We start from the raw sequence: 7,532 nt of genomic DNA on the forward strand, positions 1-7,532 counted from the left end.
AACTACTTGGAAAAAACAGTTCTGAACTGACACGTTTGAAGTGCGTACAGCATAATATTTAACGAAGCAAACACTTTTATGTAATGAAAGGTGTGGCACACAATAATCAATAGTCGTTTGGGTTTTATGTGCACTCTGTTTTTTGCAGGAAAGTAATGGAAGTTACCAGATCAGGGTGTTTTTACCATAGACAGTAAAAGAAATGGACACAGCGACCCCATTGGATTCAACAGAGAAAAATGAAGTCAATTAGAAGCAATATAAATCTGGTGGGCTCAATTGTTTGGACTTCAATACTCTAAATAATACCTTTAAGATTAATTGGGCTAAGCATTTTCTTAAAAACCCCGTTTTGATTTGGAATTTTATTCCCCATTATATATTCTCTCGTTTTGGTGGTCTGGACTTTATTTTGAATTGTAACTACAATGTATAAAAACTCCCTGTAAAACTGTCCACTTTTCATAAGCAGGTCCTTTTAGCTAGGTCTCTTATTTACAAGCATAATTTCTCACCCCACAGGTATCTAATTTGGAATAAGAGAGATATTTTATATAAGAACAAGTCTTTTTATTTTGAGAGTTGGGTACGTAATCAGATTCTGCTGGTGGACCAGTTATTTAATGCAGAAGGGCGACTTTTCTCCTATAGAGAATTTCTATCAACATATAACATTCCTGTTACACCGAAAGAATTCGCAATTGTATTTGATGCCATTCCATCAGGCACAATCATGCTTTTTAAGTATACTGGCAGACTTTTTTTTATTTTTATTATGCTTGCAAACAATAGAGATGACAAACATGGTATACAATTTTTTATCAGAATTACAAAAAAGTCAATACAAAATATAGTAATAATGTACAGTACAATGTCATCTGAACATACAAATTATCAGAACATAACTAAGGCAAATAAAAATAAGGAGAAATGAAGAAGAAGAAAAAAAAGAATCATGAGGGTAAGACATCTTATACATCATTTAGTGTATACAAATTAAAATCATTACAATTTGAAATAGTTTTAATAGCTTTCTTATTTACTGAGGATGAAAAAGTGTTAAGGTACATTTTAAATTCTTTCAAAACAACAATAAAAATTGGTTTGTTATTGGTGAATTTACATTTATGAATGTAAAATTTGCCAATAAAATAAAATAAATTAATAACAAAGCAGGCTTTTTTTAATTGGGGTCAGACTCAAAATATCCAAAAATAATGTCTTTAAAGGTTGCTGATATATCTTGCTGGATATTATCTTTAATAAATATTTCAATATTTTTCCATAGTTGTTCAGTATAGAAACAAGACCAAAATAAATGATAAACAGTTTCTGTTTGAACTTGGCAAAATGAGCATTTTGTGTCAATATTACTTTTATATTTAATCATAAAATATTTAACAGTGTAGAATTTATTTATTATTTTAAAGGACACTTCTTTTACTTTATTAGTTAGAAAATATTTCTGTTGTAAGGACCAAATCTTTTCCAATTTAAGTTTTTAAATAAATTACTCCAATAAGAAATTGCAGGAGAAACAGAAATGATATTATCAAGAAAAAGAGATTAACTTTATTATTTCTTTCTTTTTTTCCTGAAAAACATATTTTACCTATTGGAGTTTCGGTTGGCTCAGGAAAAGTGGTAATTATAGAAGGAGAGTGAATGTAGTTTTTAAAGAGGACACAGATTCCTGATGGTATTGCTCCCATGACTATGGCAAACTCTTTGGGGGTAACTGGCATATTGTATTCAGAAAGAAATTCACTGTAAGTCATTAAAAAACCTTGGTTGTTAAATAGTTGACATACTAAAAGTAAACCGTTATTAAACCATTTATCAAAAAATAAAGATCTATTTTTGTATAAAATATTTTGATTATTCCAAATAAAGAATTTATGGGGGGTGAAATTGTGTTTATATATTAAAGCCCATGCCAAAAGTACCTGTTGGTGGAAATTTGAAAGTTTTATACTGGCAGACTTTCACCTACTTCTGTCTCCCTCCCTGATGTGGCTGACTCACCAGATTTTTACATGAGATTATTTAAAAGGGACATCAATACAAACTGTTCTTTTTTGTGAAGACCACCCTGAAACTGTTTTGCACCAATTTTGGTATTGCCCACACACAAGAACATTTTGGCAAAACCTCAGAAACCTTTGGCAGATTCATCATTGACCATATTTATAAAGACTTTGCCTTATTGTGGAAGGATGTTATTTTTTGTTTTTTTTATAAAAGTCAAAGTAAAGAAAAAACGTACTTCATTATACATTTATTAATACTTTTGGCAAAATTTCACATTCATAAATGTAAATTCAGCTAAAAAAAAACTTGTTTTGTACTTTTTATCCATGAAGTTGAACAAAGTAGTAAAGGATTTCCTACGAGCTTCTCCTCCTGTCCATACGGTAATTTCTCTACTGTGCGCGACAGAGAGTCGCTGGTTATGACGCAATCGTTAGCCTATTTTTTTACAAAAACTGCTTCTACGGGAACATAACGTAAGATACAAGGTAATGGAGCCTTTTATACATTTTCCTGTTTCTTTAGAAATTATTGATGGACAAATGGAGTATTTAAACACCTCAGATGTAAAGTTATTCGCTGTCAAAGTGACGCCAAAATGAGTGGGAGTCAATGAAATGCTAACAGCAGGTGGGGGTCCGCTAGCCAATGGCAGCGCCCAGGGGTGCTTAAAAAATATGAAACCCTGTGCCCCTGGTTTTTACCTTTTACTGTCTATGGTTTTTACACCATGATACCTGATTGGCTGCCGTCATAGTGATGTTAGCTTTAGGGGTGGGGTTGGGTAAGGGGGATCATTTTGATTGCATGGTTTAGAAACATCTCGGTTACGTATGTAACCTTGGTTCCCTGAATAGGGAACGAGATGCTGCGGTGACGTCACCACGTATGGGAACACCTTCGGTGTGACAAATGTCTGAAGCCCTATACCATCCCGCCAATCTTATTGGCTAAATAGCGCGTGGCACCGCCCAGCATGCGTAAGCATATATATACCTGGTGCCGCGCGCCATTTACCTCAGATTTCATGACGAAGAAGAAGAAAGCTATCAAGGTATGGCATGGCCAGAACCGCAGCATCTCGTTCCCTATTCAGGGAACCAAGGTTACATACGTAACCGAGATGTTCCCTTTCATAGGTCACTTCGATGCTGCGGTGACGTCACCACGTATGGGAACGCTATACCATCACGCCTGACGTACCTGATAGCTTGGATCCAAGGAAGCATCTGCTCAAGCGGAGAGAACCCGGGAGCCAGGAGCCATCCTCACATCCAGACTGTAAGACCTGATAAAAGTGCTCGGTGAGGACCAGCCTGCCGCAGCACAGATATCATCCATAGAAGATCCACTGAGAAAGGCTTGAGAAGAAGCCACTGCTCTCGTGGAATGACCTTTTACTCCTAAGGGCGAAGCGAGCCCGCGCGCCTCATAGGCCAAGGAAATAGCCTCCACCAGCCAATGGGACATGCGCTGTTTCGTAACTGCATGGCCTTATTCTTATGTCCAAAACAGACAAACAGCTGGTCAGACTCACGCCATGGGGCAGTACGATCCACATAAGTCTTTAACGCTCTCACAGGGCAAAGACTTAGATCCCCAGACTCCGCCGCAGCAGGAGAAAAAGCCTCCAGGACCACCTGCTGAAAGCGAAAGGGATAGATGCGACCTAGGTACATAATTAGGCCTTAGTCGCAACAACACTTCCACAGAATCTGTGCTATAAAAGTCAGGATTTATCCGGAACAAATTCCAAGGGCTCAACAGATGCCCTGATAAACCATGCAACACAATGGAAAAACCATGAAGGAACCCACACGGGGCGGAAAGGCCTCAGCCGTCGCGCACCCTGTATGAACGAGAAACAGTGGATGACGGCCCACTGAGGCACCATTTATATATTCGTGGTAAGCTGAATGGCTGCCACGTAAACCTTAGGGTAGCTGGTGTCACTCCATCCGAAAAACGTTCCTGAAGGAACTCCAGTACTGACGCCACTGGGCAGTAAACTGGATCCCTATTATGAGTTTCACACCAGGCCGTAAACAGTCTCCACTTGAAAGCATATAAGCTTCTCGTAGAAGCTGCTCTAGAATTCAGTATAGTCTCGGTAGTTTCAGCAGAAAGACCGGGACATATGAACTCACTCCGCTCAGAGGCCACGCCCACAGATTCCATAGATCTGGCCTCGGGTGCCAAATCAGTCCCTGTGCTTGTGATAATAAATCCTGTCTGAGGGGAATCTCCCACGGAGAGCCCGCTAACAGATTGATCAGATCCTCAAACCACGGCTGTGTGTGTGCCACCGCGGAGCCACCAGCAGCAGCTGTTCCACCCTGTCCACCCGTATTCTGCATAATACCGCCGAAATCAGACAGATTGGGGGAAAACGCATACAAACTGGTCCTGGACCAGTTGTGGGCTAATGCATCCAAGCCCAGGGGTGCTGGAGGGCATAGGGAGAACCAAAGCGGGTAATGCGTAGTCGTGTTTGACGCAAACAATTCCACTTCGCTTCCCCGAAAATCTGCCATAGGAGACTCACCGTTTGGGGGTGCAATCCCCACTCCGCTTGCTCCAGAGTCTGCCTGGATAGCAAATTCGCTCCAAAGTCCAACGTCCGGGGACATGAACAGCTCGGATCGATAGAATTTAGTTCTGAAATCAAAGAACATGTTTCGCCAGCCTGCACAGGGGGCGAGAGCATAATCCTCTCTGATGATTCAGGTATGACACAACCGCTGTGTTGTCTGATCTGAGCAGCACATGACGGCCGATCAGCAGATTCGAGAAATACTGTAGAGCCAGAAAAACAGCCAGTAATTCCAACCTGTTTATGTGCCAACTCCCTTGACAAACAGCTCCCCAGTCGGTCAAAGACGCATCCGTCGTGACAGTCTCTCGGGAAGCGCAAATCCCCAGCCGGACTCCGGTCAGGAGAATTCGGTTGACATACATAGTTTTAGCGACATCACACATCGCCGTGTCACCGGAATTGTCCGATGCGGAGACAACGGGGTGAAACATTCCATGCATAAGCCCAGGCTGTTAAATGATTCAGCACAAGATCCCCATAAGAGTGTGCTTGAGTCTGCGATTGCGTTAAACACCAGCCAATCGCCTAAAATAGTTCAAACACGAACGCCCTGGGGCCGCAACGGGGCCAGAGATCCATCCATGCACTTTGAGAAGTACTGATACGCTTTGCTCTCTAAAGCGAATCTGAGGAACTTCCTGAGTCTCCTGATGATCATTAAAATCTTGAATTTCCTCAGCCTGAGTGCAAGATTCAGATGGTGTAAATCCAGAATGGGTCGTAATCTGCCGTGTTTTTTTTTTTTTTTACCACAAAATGACGGCTGTAAAAAACCCCCGCCTCCATCTGAGAGGGGTGTACTTCCTCTATAGCCCCTTTGCTCAGCAGAGTTGACATCTCCTGTCGCAGCACCGCTATTTCTATCGGCTTCGCCACCGTGGAAAGAATTCTGCGGAAAGGAGGCGGGCCTTATTGAAACTGAATGGTGTATCCGTGACAAATCGTGCGTAACACCCATAGAGAAATGTCGGGCAAGCGTTCATACACGGCCCGAGACCATACTAGCGGTCTCAAAATTTCCGCTTCCTGCAACGCTGTCATACATGTTAAAATGTCCGGGCACGAAAAGCTTGTGGCGTTCGTGCACAGGGGAAGTGTATGTATAAGAGCCGTTGCGTCTCGTTGTGTATAATCCTGAAACGTGTCCACGGCAGGAATTAGGCCAACAGATTGAACATCGGGCTTTGCCGCTAGCGAAAAACGGCGGCTGTGCGAGCCTTCATAAATGGGTCGTCTGTGCAGGACCCTTGAATCGCCCCTCGAATTCTGAAAGCTGGATTGCGCAGAGTGTCTGAGGGAACGTTTGGCATTACAGCTCAATCCAATGCTGCTTGAAGCACCGTTTGCTGCGAGGCAGACAATGTAGAGTGTGTGGACTGCAATGAGAGGGTTAGATGTGCATAGCAATCCAACAGCACTCTCTGGTGGAGGGCACAGTCCCTGGCAAACATGAGGGAAAAACGCATGCGTCACATTCGCTGCGTTTCGTTGTGTATAATCCTGAAGCGTATCCACAGCAGGATTTAATCCAACAAGATAAACATCGGGCCACGCCGCTAGCGAGAACGCGGCAGCTGTGTGAACCGTTATACGCTGGCCATCTTTGCCAGCCTCCGCGCCGTCCCTCAAACTCTGAAGACTGGATTGTGCAGAGTGTCTGAGGGGGTGCGCGAATGATAGCTCAGTTCAATGACGCTCGAGGTGCCCTTGCTGCGAGACAGTCAAAGTTAGAGTATGGGGACTGCAGTGAGAGGGTAGATGTGCATTAGCAGTCTAACAGCACTCTCAGTGAAGGGCATAGTCCCTGGCATATTAACATGAAGAAATGCATGTGCGTCAAACTCGCTGCGTTTCGTTGTATATAATCCTGAAGCGTATCCACGGCAGGATTCAATCCAACAAGATAACATCGGGCCAAGCCGCTAGCGAAAACGCGCTAAAAACTTCACACCATTTGAAGAGCAAAACTGTTGATTAACGCGCTCGAGTGGGGGAGAGCGAGCACGTGGAACTCCAGTGCATCACTGTATTCATAGTCAAGCCGCACATATCGCCCCTAACCAACACCTCGTGCGGGGCCTCGGCGACCGCAGAAGCGAAAAGGTGGGGGTTAGACGCGAGGCGACTTAAGAAATACACTCCAGAGCACGGATACTTCCTATTGGCGTTAGTGCACAGGGGAAGTGTATGCATATTTTACTGTAGCCATAGGCTATCAAGGAGAGAACCTGTAGAGAGGCTGCAACGAACCTCTCATAAGTGCCTCCTCGTGATAACCCATCATACGGCTCCTACCTTTCGTTGACTCATCGCGTCCGCGGAGAGGAGTATACTGCTCGTAGATGATCGCTGAGAACGCGAGATAATAGGACACAGAAGATTCGCTTCGTACTGAAGGAATGAAATCTGAGGTAAATGGCGCGCGGCACCAGGTATATATATGCTTACGCATGCTGGGCGTTGCCACGCGCTATTTGGCCAATAAGATTGGCGGGATGGTATAGGGCTTCAGACATTCGTCACACCGAAGGTGTTCCCATACGTGGTGACGTCACCGCAGCATCGAAGTGACCTATGAAAGGGAACAACCAGCAGTTTGAAAACACCCACAAGGTAATAAACCCCCGGCCCGACATTTGCTCTGCAGAGGTTATTTAAGTGCATCATCCAGGTATTTAAATTGCAAGTTTTCTTTTTGGAATTTTTAGTGTGAACGCACTATTCATACTAATATAGTTATGTTTTATTGTTCTGTCATACAGTTCTGTGCAAATGTAAAAAGAATTCACCTATTTCAAAATAGCACGCCATTTTTTCTATACTGTTACTGGACATACCTTTACGGACATGGTAATCACAATTACTTATACTAATGATACAACAGTTATAATAATTTTTGTTACTG

This window comes from Carassius carassius, chromosome 19 (genome assembly GCF_963082965.1).
Source record: "Carassius carassius chromosome 19, fCarCar2.1, whole genome shotgun sequence".
In the NCBI taxonomy this organism is placed as follows: domain Eukaryota; kingdom Metazoa; phylum Chordata; class Actinopteri; order Cypriniformes; family Cyprinidae; genus Carassius; species Carassius carassius.